The 14,097-nt window shown below is 46.4% G+C and overlaps 1 protein-coding gene across 1 annotated transcript in view; it reads left to right on the top strand.

Annotated features, from left to right (window-relative positions):
• LOC126460492 (NAD(+) hydrolase sarm1-like) overlaps positions 1–14,097 on the top strand; it is a 1,203,839-nt gene that overhangs the window by 69,855 nt on the left and 1,119,887 nt on the right. The gene's annotated exons all lie outside the window — the stretch shown is intronic.

Raw genomic sequence — 14,097 nt, 5'->3', positions numbered from 1 at the left:
GGATTTTCCGGCTGCCCAGTAGTGTACATTACGCAAATTTGTAGTAGCGTGGTCAGTAAACGTTGCTTCATCGGTAAAAAGCGCGCATTAAAAAAACGTAGTGCAGTCTCTCGGTGCTGAAGGGCAAACCTACAAAATTCTGTACGACGTTATAAATCACGGTCGTCGAGTGCCTGATGCAGTGACACATGACAAGGATTGGAAATTCTGTCGATGTAGGATGCGAACGACCCTCGTCTAGCTGATTACACATTCCTCGGCAATATGTCCCGTATCACTGTGCGTACACATTAGCGTCGTAGCCAGAACAGCTTCTTGGTGCTCTCTATCAGTTGCAGTCCTCTACTTTCTTGTCCTTTTTTTAGAGGTGAAGAGTCTATCCGCACAAGCGCCCTAATAATTCGTGCAGTTGCCTGGCGCGTGGAACGCTAGCGCTCCACCGCCGTGCTGCTTTTGCGGCATTTCATTTACAATCGCCACATAAAAGTAGTACATCCAGCTTCTCCTAATCGGTGTAATGTCTGGAGCCGGCGAATGTCAAAGCAGAAATGAGCAGCCTGCAGTGCTGATGTGTCGACGTTCTGACGCCGCGCAGCGCGGCAGCTCCGCTCGCTTGGCTGCCGATTCCAGCCATCGTGCTCTCATATTCTACGACATCTGTCGAATTTTTTTGTACGAAGGGTTTCAACGTCAACGTTAACGAACGCATTATCACTGTAATTGTCTTCTCAGGAGTTATCAAATGAAGTTTTAAATGTATGCGGATCCATTAAAAAAATAAAAAGGCATACATGCTTCAATGTTCCCATTGACACCTGCGCAAAAAAAAAAACAAAAAAACAAAAAAAAAAATAGAGAGAGAGAGAGAGAGAGAGAAGTGCGCTCTACATACTATCATCTTCCGAAAACTGTCACGTCTTACGTGACTCACTCTGTATATATTGCCTGTGATTCAGAAGAGAGAGCAGATTTCAGTTGTTTATTACAAACTACGTTGCGCGTGCGCATCACAGGGTAGAAGAGGGGTCAAAGTTTGGCACAGCTGCCCGCCCTCTTGTTTGTAGCAACATGGTGCCCACAGCACAAGAGAAAGCATTCTGTGTGTTGTGATTTTCGCCAACTCATTTGATTATTGAAGTGCAACGTGCATTCCGCCGTAGATTCAGCAAGAAGCAGCATCTACAGAAGCATATTTATGGGCGGCAACCGAAATTCTTGCAATTTGGTTGCATACTCGAAGGAAAGAACACTGGTCGCACATGCACGTCTGATGAAAACTTGGAGCGTATTCGAGATGCATTCACACGGAGCCCTCGGAAGTCCAGAAGACGGGCAGGTCAGCAACTTCATCTTCCTCAAGCAGCGGTGTGGCGTGTTTCGAAACGAAACCTCCATATGAAGCCTTGCAAGTTACAGTTACTGCACCGATTGTGTCCCGGCGACCGTAACAGGAGATACCAATTTTGCAGTTGAGTTCTCTTGGATATGGCAGAGGACCCTTTCCGAACGGGTCATCTTTTCTGGCGAATCAAATGGTTCAAATGGCTTTGAGCACTATGGGACTTAACATCTGTGGTCATCAGTCCCCTAGAACTTAGAACTACTTAAACCTAACTAACCTAAGGACATCACATACATACATGCCCGAGGCAGGATTCAAACCTGCGCCTGTAGCGGTCTCGCGGTTCCAGACTGTAGCGTCTGGAACCGCTCGGCCACTCCGGCCGGCTCTGGCGAATCGATGTTTCATCTAACTGGCCAAGTAAAACGACATTATGTAAGAATAGCCTGCCGGAGTGGTCGAGCGGTTCTAGGCGCTTCAGTCTGGAACCGCGCGACCGCTTTGGTCGCAGGTTCGAATCCTGCCTCGGGCATGGATGTGTGTGATGTCCTTAGGTTAATTAGGTTTAAGTAGTTCTAAGTTCTAGGGGACTGATGACCTCATATGTTAAGTCCCATAGTGCTCAAAGCCATTTGAACCATTTTTTATGTAAGAATTTTGGCGTCATAGAATCCAGACGTCGTCGTCGAACATGAAAGAGACTCGCCTAAACTTTTAAGTTTGTGGACTTTCCTTTTTTGCGTTGGAAACTATTGCAAGAATATCACACCTGGACATGCTCCAAAATTGGTTGTTTCCTGAGCTTCACGAAGACTGCAGTGATTTCATTTTTAGGCGCGATTGTGCCCCGCCTCACTTTCACCTCGAAGTGCGGTGTTATTTCAACAACGCCATCACCCGGCGCTGGACTGGAGGAGTTGGAGAACAAGATCTCGTATTACCAGGTCAACAGACCTCACACCTTGCAATTTTTTCTGTGGGGACACAGAAAAGACACGGCCTCTGTCCCACGTCTGACGGCTACTCTTCAAGAGCTGGGAAACTGAGCCTCTGAACCTGTCAATTCAATAAAAAGAGGTCTGCCGATTCCCTTGTGGCACGAAATGGACCACCGTTTCGATGTTTTTCGAGCAAACTGTGAATCTTTGTTCGTCGAGTGAGACGCGCAAAGCGTTCGTTCGGTGTGTCCACGTAGCGCTGGCGGCAGCACGCGCAGGGCGGTGGGCTGAGGCAGCCCGGGGGCCGAGGCGCAGGCTCGGTGCTGGGCCTGGCCTGCGGGGATTGCGGCCGCCCTGCAGCGGCGGCAGCTCACCGCGGCCAGACACCTGCTAATAGAACGCAGTCACGACCAGGGAGGCCCAGGCCCGGCCGCGCGCCTGCTCGCCTCGTCTAAACGCGGTAAACACACCGAGCCGGGCTGACGTCACGGCCGCTGTTAGCCGGCCAAGGGCGCCAGGAGGGGGGCAGGCCAGCCACAGCCAGACAGCTGCAAAGTAGCTGGCGTGGCCTCCGCTGCTCCCTGTCCTGTCGCAGTGCGGGGACTCCTCTGCTTCAGTTGTCCACGCACGTCTGTCCTGTCCAAACCTCTCCATCTCTGCGACCTACGTCCGTCTCAACATGTTTACTGTACTCGAGCCTCAATACCCCTGTACAGTTTGCACCCTTCACACTTCGTTAGCAAATTCGACTCCTCCATATGCCTTCGCATGTCTTCTGCCAACAGATCCCTTCTTGTAGACACCCTGTAGAACAAATTTATTTTTCCCCCAATTCGACTCATTAACTCCTCACTACCTGTCCTATCCGCCAGTCTAATCCACGGCTTCCTGCCTCTTCTTCTCTGCGCTGTTTGTTGTCCAGGTTTCGCTTCTGTACAGATATCCCCAGAACAGAGTTTCCTAGCATTTATCATTCAAACATATTTCTCTTTTTTTAGAAATAAAAAGCAAAGCTGGTGTCACTACTTCAATGTCTCAGTTCCTAATCTCATTCCCCAGCATCACGTGATTTACTGCGACTGCAGTCCGTTTCTGTTGTTTCACTTTTCTTAATGATCACCTTATAACCTCATTTCAAGACGCTGTCCATCTTGTTCAATTGCTCTTCCGAGTCCTTAGCCGTCTCGAATAGAACGCCAGTATCATCGGCAAACCTCAAAGCTTTAATTTTTTCTCTCTGAACTTTAATTCCCTTTCCACATTTCTGCTCGGTTTCCTTTACCGCTTGCTCAATATATATACTAATCAGAAAAAGAAAAACCTTTCACTTTTATTGAGAGCGATTGATATACACTGGCAGTCTCTCCCTGACCGTCCGTCACAAAAACCTTCGCGCTCCTGCGATTTACAGCGCGGCTGGAATGCGGTGTTCCGTGACGACAGTGATTGTCGAAACTGCCACTCGACGGCCGTAATGTTCAAGACGAATGCGTGAGCTTCTTTAAGCGTCAGTTTCAGGCTGTGTTTCGACTGTTGGCCCCTCGGTTTTAACATCGAATCTTTCATATTATCAACAAGTCCACACCCTGAAGAAGGGACGGTCGCTGTGGCCGAGCGGTTCTAGGCGCGTCAGTCTCGAACCGCGGTCATCGCTACGGTCGCAGGTTCGAATCCTGCCTCGGGCATGGATGTGTGTGATGTCCTTAGGTTAGTTAGGTTTAAGTAGCTCTAAGTTCTAGGTGACTGATGACCACAGATGTTGAGTCCCATACTCCTCAGAGCCATTTTTGAACCTGAAGAAGGCGCCCCTCTTGGTTAACTGTGGATGGTGTGGCACGTACACTCTCCCACGCCGTGCCACTCACCACACCGTCTTGGTGTGAATGGTTACGTAACGGAGTGCACAGTTTATTTGCGTTTATTGACAAACTTCGTACTGTTCGCGTTAGCATCGTTCATGCGTTGTTTAGACTGCATAATACTATGGCTCTGTGCAGTACTTGAGAAACCGTCTTTTTCCATTTAGTTCAACGTTACAGTTCGCAATATACGAGTATACACCGTTAACTGATGTCCTCATGTCATTTCCAGTAATGCATTTGACGCTTTAGTCTCAACGTTTTTGCAGTCGCTACCCGGAAACTGCTGCACCATAATCTCCACTGTGCACAATTCGTTCTCTCACTTACAATGTCACATAACAACGGAAGTCGTATGTCGAAAATACATGATCCCACAGATCTTTGTGGATTTTAAGTAAAAAATAAATAATGGTACTAACGACGATCCAGCATCAAATAAAATAGAGCAAAACAATAAAAACGATTCACATTTGTTCCTCGTAGCTGTATCGTTACCTATTACAGATTTACGCGTCGCTCCCATTTGATGTCGCGTCTTAGTATTATCCTCAAGGTACTGATCCTTGCAGCTTAAAGACAGTTGTCATCCGTTGTTCAAAGTAGAAATTTAACCTAACTCTGTCAGCATTTTTTTTTTCGCGACCATTCGACGTGCATACTACCCTGTATACAGGGTGTTACAAAAATGTACGGCCAAACTTTCAGGAAACATTTCTCACACACAAACAAAGAAAAGATGTTATGTGGACATGTGTCCGGAAACGCTTAATTTCCATGTTAGTTTCGTCAGTATGTACTGTACTTCCTCGATTCACCGCCATGATTTCAGACAGGATACTCTACCTGTACTGCTACAACATGTGCCTTTACAAGTACGACACAACATGTGGTTCATGCACGATGGAGCTCCTGCACATTTCAGTCCAAGTGTTCGTACGCTTCTCAACAACAGATTCGGTGACCGATGGATTGGTAGAGGCGGACCAATTCCATGGCCCCCACGCTCTCCTGACCTCAACCCTGTTGACTTTCATTTATGGGGGCATTTGAAAGCTCTTGTCTACGCATCCCCGGTACCAAATCTAGAAACTCTTCGTGCTCGTATTGTGGACGGTTGTGATACAATACGCCATTCTCCAGGGCTGCATCAGCACATCAGGGATTCCATGAGACGGAGGGTGGATGCAAGTATCCTCGCTAACGGAGGACATTTTGAACATTTCCTGTAACAAAGAGTTTGAAGTCACGCTGTTACGTTCTGTTGCTGTGTGCTTCCATTCCATGATTAATGTGATTTGAAGAGAAGTAATAAAATGAGCTCTAACATGGAAAGTAAGCGTTTCCGGACACATGTCCACATAACATATTTTTTTTCTTCGTGTGTGGGGAATGTTTCCTGAAAGTTTGGCCGTACCTTTTCGTAACACCCTGTATATGCCACTGTCGGCGGGAGGCCGACAAAGCTGCTGTCCCGTCTCATATGTCGTTCGCGACGTATCTTGACAACTTCAGAGCTGCATCGAGCGCATTCTGTGTATCCGTTCTTCTGTCCTTTTCGTAAAGAGGTCCGAGACAGGCCGAGGAATATGTAGCAGCAGAAGCAGGAAAAATCCCACCGTATTCAGTGCGAGAATTTAGACTCATCCTATGAAAACGTATGTTTTCAGTGAGGTCGTAAATGTGTCGCTTTCCAGTTTGCCACATTTCCACATTCCTTAGTCTGATGTAAGCACGCACCTGAAGTATTGTTTAGGTGGTTATAGTAGACAACGAGCGGTGGACCAACCGCCTAGTACATCTTACAGCTCACGCCTGTCGTTCCAGACGGTTACTTGTCCTCCAGCATATCGTTCCAGTATGCGAGGTGGAATGTAGGGTAAGGTGGCGTGAATCCGACCTAGTAGTTTCTTGTGGATATAAAACACTTATCCGAGGTCGGATTTTAATGTTATATACGTTAAATTACAGGTAATATAAAGGAGCAACTGGTTGCAAAATATTTTTGTTGTACCATCCATAGTTTTTGAGATATCTGTATTTTAAGAAAAGCCCATTTTTGCCATTTTCAAAAATGGTAGGGTAAATCCGACCCCCTATTTGTTTGGCTGATTTTGCACAGAAATAGTTCTGAATGAACGGTTTTTTGGGAAATAATTGTAAGCAATTATGTTTTTTACATAAGTGAACAAAATGTATTCCAAAAATAACAATGTTTAGAGTACTACATGTACTGAAGGTTAAATGAATGAAAATTTAATTGAAAAAAGATGATTTCATAGCACGGCGGTGCAACAGCAATGTCGATCTCGCAGTGTTAAAATGATAAGCTACAGTTCGTAAAGACATTCCCATTTGCATTGCAGCAACTGCTCGGCTAATATCGTTTTGATTGCGTTTTGTCGTTTTTCGTTTCTAATTTCGTATCATTTTTCCTGAAAATAATCAAAAATTCCCATTGTTTCCCTAAATAAATAATTCCATACACATAAACGATAAAAAATATGTTGTCGGATTTACCCATCATTTAGCACACGTAGAAACAATTTACGCGAAATTCCCAACAAAAAGGATACATACACTGAATAGGTCATTAAATGCACTACAAAATCACTTACTGTTTGTTTTGCGATCATTTTATTTAATAAGGTAAATCTAGTGAGGCAATTTGCACAAAAATTGAATTGAAGCAATCGAAAACACGCTTGTCTTGTGAGTGTCTAAATGTCAAATGCGGCAAAGCTGTGAAGGTGACATTTTCGTTATTTAGAATGCTCTTTATGGTAACACTAATGCGAATCGCTCCGCTTTGCTAGAGGGCGGTCGGATTTACCCCACCTTACCCTAAGTGTAATATGACTGGCGTGAGTTGTTGCCTCAGTGTGTGGAGTACGAGTACCATCAAATGTACAGCAGTCAGAGAAAGATGGAGTTGTTGCAGGAAACACTCTTCTCTTTGCTCACAATGGCAACTAACCTGGCGACGAAATTATTGTCTATCATCGACCGAACTACGATACTACAGACGTGAGCTACGACGTCTGAGATGTATTTCCACTCCCGTCATGCCTCAGAGTACTTACTTCTCTTGCCTAGGCCGCCTTAAAAACTAACGTCGTATCGGAAGATCCGTTGGAAAGTGGTGTGTTACGCACAGCCCACTAACTGTCAGCTCACACGAAAAGACGCGGCACCGGCGCTGAAACTCCCGTCACGATTCTGTCCCTCATTTACGAGGGGACGGTCGACCCAATCAGTGCGTGCGTTCTCCCTGCTGACCCTCTTCTTCATTCCACAGCACTGCAGGTGCGAGGAAAGTTCTTTATAGTCATCATGTCTACCTTACTGTTTTTTGTCCTCTTTCTTTTCTTTTTTAGGGAGATTGGGTTCTAGCAGTGTGTGGTCAGACACATTTTGCTTTGGTTGGTCTACTGACCATTACATCCGTATTTGTGGAAGTGTTGTCTGTGCTGGCGTAGCCTGCCGCCGCGGCCGTCCACAGACCCGCTAGCCGCGGCTCGCGCGAGCTGCCCGGGCGCGCCCACGTCTGCCCATCCCTGGCCCGCCCCCACTGCTGCGGGCCAGCCGCCTAACCACTGCTGAGAAGGCTGCGTCGACAACAGCCGCCAGGCGCTGTCGCTCGATAACATCGGCTGACGGCTTCGTCCCAGTGCGTCCGACCTCCTTCGTCAGTTTTTGGAGGGTCTGAGGAGGATGGGTTAGCTCTGTCGAAGAGCATACCATCTCTTTTAACTTTCTACGGTGGGATGACACGATGCACCTGTTCTCGGACACGAGTGCTGCATTGTGGCACTTCCACCTGTGTATACCTCGCGAAAAGCGCAGGAAGATAAAATTAGAGAGATCCGACTCGACACGAAGGCCGACGTGCAGTCGTTCTTCCCAAGAACTGTACGCGACAGGAACTGGAAAAGTGGGAAGTGGCACTAGTGTGAAAAGTAGCCTCCGCCACACACCAGTGGATTGCGGAGTGTAGATGTAGACGTAGATTAAACGTGCTAAATGCATCGTGCATCTTGATCAGCTATATCTGTTTCGAAAAAAACATGGCGGGTAGTGTACACTCTTTCCTCACCTGGAATAATCAGATCAGTTGTGCGAACAAACAGGGTGTCCCAGAAGGAATGGTCTGTTATCAGAGATGTGACAGGAACGATCATTTTAAGCGAAAAAGTATAGCGAACTGGGCTCTAAAATGCATTCCTAAATAGCTATGTACACTTCATCTTTACAGTGTGAAACAAATCTCTTCTATAGATCTGACATGATTAAATTTTCCTTGAGAAATTTGAGTCTCTGTCTGCAATCTCTATGCTTTCCATATTTTAGAGGACTTAGTGTGGCTCACAAGAAGAAAAAAAATTGTCGTCCACGTGGGCTCTAAAATGCGTATCCTAAAAAGAAAAAATGTCTTTCACAGTAGCGAAGATGAACAAGTGGTCACAGCTCTTACGGTACACATTTTAGACACGATATTTGCCAGACATTTTTGTTTCTAATGGTCGTTTCCGTCGTATCCTGAACACTGATTAATCCTTCTAGGATACCCCTCTCAACTTCAAATAAATTCACCAAAACAGACATCGCAATTAACCTTCAATGACTGTCATTCAACATATACTTGAATGACGGACACGAATTTTGGAAAAAGAAATTGTAAACACCTAAAGCACTGAACACTGGAAACACATACACAAAATTTTCAAATACCTCATGCAACACAGTCACTACCCAGCTGGCATAAAAACGCCAGTAAGCAGTAATAGTATTTTGTAAACAGCTAATGCCCACGTGCCGCAACGCGAAAAACTATGGTAGTTCTAAGCATAAAATTCGTCACCCTTCTGAATTCGACAAATTATTTTCTGAGGTTATAATTTACGCCCAAAATTCCCACTAAAGATTTTGCCTATTTGTGGTTTCCAATGAAGCTGTGATTGCAATTCACAGATTCCCACTCAAATCCCGATTATGATATCTCCCATGGACCATGCCGTTGGTGGGGAGGCTTGCAGTACAGATAGCAGTACAGATAGCAGTACGTGCAACGGAGGGCTATCTGTACAGAGGCCAGACAAACGTGCGATTCCTGAAGAGGGGCAGCAGCCTTTTCAGTAACTTCAGGGCAATTTACTGATCAGGCCGGCCCTGTAACATCAACCAAAGTGGCAATGCTGTGCTGGTACTGCGAACGACTGAAAGCAAGGGGAAACTACAGTATAGCAGTAATATTTCTCGAGGGCATGCAGCTCTACTGTATGTTAAATGATATTGACACCCTCTTCGGTAAAATGTTCCGGGCGGGGACTACGCAGGAGGATGTCGTCATAAGGAGATACGTAACTGCCACCATACGGATCTCAGCGTGGGCTGTTATATCCCTTAATCGGGCAGGCAGGTTAGAATTTTTAAAAAGGGAAATGTAGTAGGAACTGGTGAAGTTCGGTGGCAGTACGAATAGGACTTTTGGTCAGGTGAATAGAGAGTTATAAATACAAAATCAAGTAGATGTAAGTAGGGCTAATGACGGAGTAGGTTTAACAATAAATGAGAAAATACAAATGCGGATAAGCTACTATGAACAGCATAGTGACCGCAATATTGAAGCCAAAAGAGACACGAAGCTCACACCTACCACCGCTGTACAAGATTATATGCCAACTAGCTCCGCAGATGACGAGGAAATTGAAGAAAACTATGATGAAAAAAAAAAAAAAAAGAAAGAAATGATTCAGATGGTTAAGGGAGACGAAATTTTAGTTGGGTTGGGGGACTGGAACTTGATAGTAGGGAAAGGAAGAGAAGGAGAAATAGTAGGTGAGTATGGAACGGGGGAATGAAATGAAAGAGGAAATCGCCTGGTACAATTTTGCAGAGAGCTAATTTAATCATCGGCAACACTTATTTTAAGAATCATGAGAGAAATTTGTATAGGAGCAAGAGACTTGGAGACACTGGAAGGTTTCAGATTGATTATAAAATAGTAAGAAAGAGATTTAGGAAGCAGATTTTAAATTGCAAGATATTTCCAGGGGCAAACGTGGACTCTGACCACAACTTATTGCTTGTTAATTGTGGATGAAAAGCTAAAGAAATTGCAAAAGGGTATGAAATTAAGGAGAGAAGACGTGGAGAGTTTAGGAGGGAGTGTTAGACAAAGGCTGAAAGGAATTCGGTGGAAGACGGCCTGAGTAGACTTAAGAGATGAACTACTGAAGGCAGCAGACAATAGTAAAACACAAGGCCCAATAGAAACTCTTGGTCAACCCAGGAGAATTTAACAATTTAATTGATTAAAGGAGAAAATATACAAATGCTGCAGATGAAGAGGCTAAAGGAAATACAAACGTCTAGAGCATGAGACTGACAGGAAGAGCAAAATGGCTAAGTAGGAATAGCTAGAGGGCAGATGTAAGGATTTAGAAGCATGTTTCACCAAGGGAAAATTAAAGAGTCCTTTGGAGAAAGCAGAAACAGCTGTATGAATATCAAGAGCTCAGCTGGAAAACCAGTCGTAAGCAAAGAAGGGAAAGCTGAAAGGTTGAAACATTTGTGGTAATGTCTTATGGGACCAAACTGCTGAGGTCATTAGTCCCTAAGCTTACGGACTACTTAATCTGACTTAAAGTAACTTACGCTCAGGACGACACACACACGCACAAGCCTGAGGGAGGACTCGAACCTGCGACTGGGCAGCCACACGGACTGTGACAAGACGCCGCAGACCGCGAGCTATGTTACACAAGTGGACGAGGACGTAGGTGAAGATGAGATGGGGAAGATGATACTGCGAGAAGTATTTGTCGGGGCACTGAAAGACCAAAGACGGAACAAGGCTCCGGGAGTAGACTGACGGCCTTGTGAGAGGCAGCCGTGACAAAACTCGTTCACCTGATGTGCAAGTTGTACGGGACAGGCGAAATATCCTCAGACTTCTAGAAGAATGTAATAATTCCAATTCCAATGAAAGCAGCCGCTGACAAGTGTGAATAACAGCGGACTATCAGTTTCATAAGTCACTGTTGCAAAATACTAACACGAGTTCGTCACAGAAGAATGAAAAATCTAGTAGACGCTGTCCTCGAGGTAGATCAGTTTGGATTCTGGAGAAGTGTAGGGACGTGCGAGGCAATACCTACAACTTCTCTTAGAAGTGTAAAAACCTATATTTATAACAATTGTAGACTAAGAGAAAGCTTTTGACAGTGCTGATTGGAACACCATCGTCTTTGAAATCGCGGAGGTAGCATGGGTAAAATACAGGGTGCGAAAGGCTGTTTATAACTTGTAGAGAAATCAGATAGCAGTTGTCAGAGTCGAGGGGCACGAAAGGGAAGCAGTGGTTGAGAACGGAGTGAGACAGAATAGTGGTGTAGCCCCGATGTTATTCGATATTTACACTGAGCAAGCAGTAAAGGAAACCAAAGAAAAATTTGGAGTAGGAAGTAAACTTCAGGGAGAAAAAATGAAAACTTTCATGTTTGCTGACGACATTGTAATTTTGTCAGAGAGAGCAAAGAACTTGGAACAGAAAGATTAGATGAACATCAAAAAAAGCGGAACAAGTATAATGGAATGTAGTCGAGTTACATCAGGTGATGCTGAGGGAATTAGATTAGGAAATGACTTAAAGTTGTAGATGAGTTTTGGTGTTTGGGCAGCAAAGTAACTGATGTTGGCCGAAGCAGAGGGGATGTAAAACTGAAGACCACAGCAGCAACTGTATTTTTCATCCTCAAGGTGCCACGAACTCCGATCTTGTCGGTTTGTCACTGTGCAAATTTCGTGTGTGAGAGCGTCGGCCGATTCGACCGAGGAGAACAAACTGATTTCAGTTTCTCCTACTGTGGTCTGAGGTCTGTACGCCAGGGTGACGAGACGGGCACCCATTGCCCATTCGGTGGTTTACTGCAACTTTCTGTCGTACCCTACCGGTCGATCAGTAAACTCAGCCGACCACCGACGAGCGACATGTGACCGTGACCGCATCCGGCAATGAAGTCGCCTAGCCTACAAAATCGGCAGACGACGCGGAGCACTCCCCAGTCCGTCTGAGCAGCGGTATCGGCCGAGAAACCGCCTCTCGCGTATGCTGCTGACGGCTGCCGGAATGCCGCGCAAACGTGTGCGGCTTTCGGACAGGACGCGCTGGCCCGGGCTTCTTTTCCGGCCGTCGTCGTGGTCGTCGTCGACGGCGATGGCGGGGGTGTGTGGCGGTGGGAGTGGGCAGAGGGAGGAGCAGGGGGGAGGAGGGGGGGGGGAGCTTGGGGGCGTGGCCGGGCGCGCCGACCAGCGAGCGGCGCGGCGCGGCGCAGTCTGGGTCGGGCTCGGCGCAGCATGGGCGCCGGCGCAGCCTGGCCGCGCTGCTGCCACACGGACGCCGCCGCGGCCGCCGCCGCCGCCTCCGACGCCGCCGCCGCTGCGCGCCAGCAGGTGCGTGTGCGTCCCGGAGCGCCGCTAGCGCCACAGCTGTGTGGTTAGTGGTTCTCTCGTCCCGTACCACCGCAGTGCCGAGTGCGTGCGAAAAGTGGTCTCGCGCGGTTTGTTAGTTTCGTGCCGCGGCTCTACGAGTAGATTCTCGCCGACTGTGGCAACTACGTGGGTTTGTCACCACGTTTCCGTTGTCGACGGCTGCAAACGCGGGAGGTAACTGGGTGGGGGCGGCGCGGGCAGCCGGCCTACTGGTGCCGAGTCGCACAGCTCACCGTCCCCACACGACCCCACTCACCGTCATCGACATGCCCTCAGCTTAGAAACCGCACAGTTTCGAATTTAATAGCGTATGTTGGCGCAAAGACTGGTGATCAGGAAGTTGATACCACGACTTGTCTTCCACTTTGGCTTTCGGTACTACGACAGCACTGCTGCAAGTCCAACACTTGCGACTGGTGTGCGTCTCCTTTCTGCCTTTCAGTCGGCACTACGTACAGTCGTGGAGAAAACGAGCGAGACCCCTCGCCTTTTCGTTATGCTGATCCGCACAGCTTTAAAGTCTGCTACACAGCATAACAGGCAAGGCGACGAAGTGCTACCAACATACTAAGAACAGGCGTGAAATTGAAAAACTATCCGAGGTTTGTCAGACTGTTTTCAATCATATGTAAGACTATATCAATGCTGATTAGTGTCTTAACCACAACACCTAAATATAAGATATAAATGAAAGAAGAAACGCTAATTAGTATGAACTGTACTAGTAAAAATGAATTTCAGCTTGTCGAGGTAACATAACTGTTTTAGTAAGACAGAATACCCCAGATCGTTGCGAATTAGCAAAATATTATGCGCATTCGGCCGCGAAACCGTCTGTGTCAACGTTCAGGCCAGTCACACTGGATTACCGTTGCTGACCTACCATGAAATTCAGTTAAAAATCATTCAGTGCCACTCTTAAGTCCATTCAGTTATTGACAGAAGCGGAAAAAGTAGGAAGTAACAAGTATGAAATTCTATAAGAGTTTCATATCGACATCCACGGGGCGCCGGTACAGAATAAAGGTAGCAATAAAACGTCTTGGGGGTGCGAAAATTTCTTAAAATTCCTTTGCTGATAGTCTATCTGCCTCCATCGAGATTAGAACCGAAAACAAACCAGACGTCTCTTGCAGTAGCAAACACCTTTCACTACGCTAGCAGACAATCCAGACAAACAGCCCTCAATTACTACCCCAGACACGAATAAACCGACAATTTCGCAATGAAAATGGCAAAATTATCTTAAGTTTCTGTTGACAAGAGCTTTCTGGACTGAAAAACATGAATTGTTTACCTTTATGTTACCGCTTATGTGACAATCATTCGGGATGTTTATCGAAATAACAAAAAACTGTTATTAGCGAGTAAATTTAGTAGGATAATTCTGCACCACCCCAGGAAATAAACGGCGACGAAGCTGCAAAATGGTTCAAATGGCTCTGAGCACTATGGGACTCAACTG

Source organism: Schistocerca serialis, chromosome 1, assembly GCF_023864345.2.
Source record: "Schistocerca serialis cubense isolate TAMUIC-IGC-003099 chromosome 1, iqSchSeri2.2, whole genome shotgun sequence".
NCBI classification, from domain to species: Eukaryota; Metazoa; Arthropoda; class Insecta; order Orthoptera; family Acrididae; genus Schistocerca; species Schistocerca serialis.
The sequence above is the reverse complement of the archived record's forward strand: the minus strand, read 5'-3'. Positions and strand labels throughout refer to the sequence as shown.